Genomic DNA, 1,305 nt, shown 5'->3' with positions numbered 1-1,305 from the left:
ACAGTTGACCAAATGTGACATCAAGGAGCACAAAAAAAAAGAGTCAATGGGAACCAGCAGAAAACTCTGTACTCGTTCCGACCACATTTTGGAGGTCAGTCGCCTCAGCTTCAGAGAATCCCTGTCGGTATTCTTTAAGTGAGGGGCTAAGGACCAATCCTATTTTACTCCTTCATCAATGGCACTCCCTCACTCACAGGGTTAGAAGTGAGGATGTTCTCTGATGATTGCACAATGTTCAGCATCATTCAGAACTCCTCAGATATTTAAGTAGTTTATGTCCACATACGACATAACCTGGATAGTAGCCAGACTTTGGCTGGTAAGTGGCAAACAACATTCATGCTGCAAATGCCAGACAAAAACAATGTCCAATTAGAGACAATCTCACCAATGCTCTCACATGTTGCCGTCACTGAATCCCGAATTACCCGCATCCTGGAGGTTATCATTGACCAGAAACTGAATGGGACTAGGCATATAATTGTGCTGGCTGAAAAAACAAACAAACTAGAGGCTTGTAAATTGCTGTATTTGGCTCAATACCGATGGTCCATCGTTGAATGGCCTGAGTTACAGTGGTTTGAAACACCCCAGTAGCTTGACAGGCGATTTCAGAGGACATTTAAAAAATCCAGCAAAATGCTGTATGACTGAATTCACATGATTCAAGTTAGATAATGACGGCAAATTTCCTGTCCCAACGAAAATTAGTGAAATATCGTGATGACAATTATGTTTTTTTTTCCAAAAAAGCACTTCAAATGAAGCCAAATGCAGCTTTCAAACACAGACGGCCTGAAATAGATTTGTAGCAAGCAAAGACATGAAAAAAATGTAATATCCAGCGCATGGAAATAAAACAATAAAAACATGACAAATTCGATGCGTTGCGATACATTGACCGCACTGTAAATGGCATTGAGACAACGCAAACTTGCGTCACTCCCTGGTGGTCTAGTGGTTAGGATTCGGCGCTTTCACCGCCGCGGCCCGGTTTCGATTCCCGGTCAGGGAACTAGGTTTTTGAAGAGGTATCGACAGTGCAAATGTGATTTTACATAACTATTCCAGCTTTTATATATTACTGCCTATGAAACCAAATGTTTACCAAAGATCTGATTGGTGATCTCGTGCTACCTCAATTTTCATCACTTTCGTCTCCGGCGTCGGCTGTCAGCCAGGAGAAAAATTTGTAGACTGCGAAAATGTTGGATCAGTGGATGGAGATTTCAGGAGAGCTTGTGGCGTGATGGGTGGGAGACGGTGACGGTGCAAAGAACATTGAACATAAAACATAGAACA

The 1,305-nt window shown here is 42.3% G+C and overlaps 1 non-coding gene across 1 annotated transcript; it reads left to right on the top strand.

The window, feature by feature from the left end:
* The first annotated feature begins 946 nt into the window (after positions 1 to 946).
* trnae-uuc lies at positions 947 to 1,018 on the top strand. The gene has a single exon. It is a non-coding gene; the product is annotated as a tRNA-Glu (tRNA).
* Positions 1,019 to 1,305: the final 287 nt, after the last annotated feature.

Source organism: Chiloscyllium plagiosum, unplaced genomic scaffold (genome assembly GCF_004010195.1).
Source record: "Chiloscyllium plagiosum isolate BGI_BamShark_2017 unplaced genomic scaffold, ASM401019v2 scaf_68663, whole genome shotgun sequence".
NCBI lineage: Eukaryota > Metazoa > Chordata > Chondrichthyes > Orectolobiformes > Hemiscylliidae > Chiloscyllium > Chiloscyllium plagiosum.
Note: the sequence above shows the minus strand (reverse complement) of the source record. Positions and strands in the feature narration are given on the sequence as shown.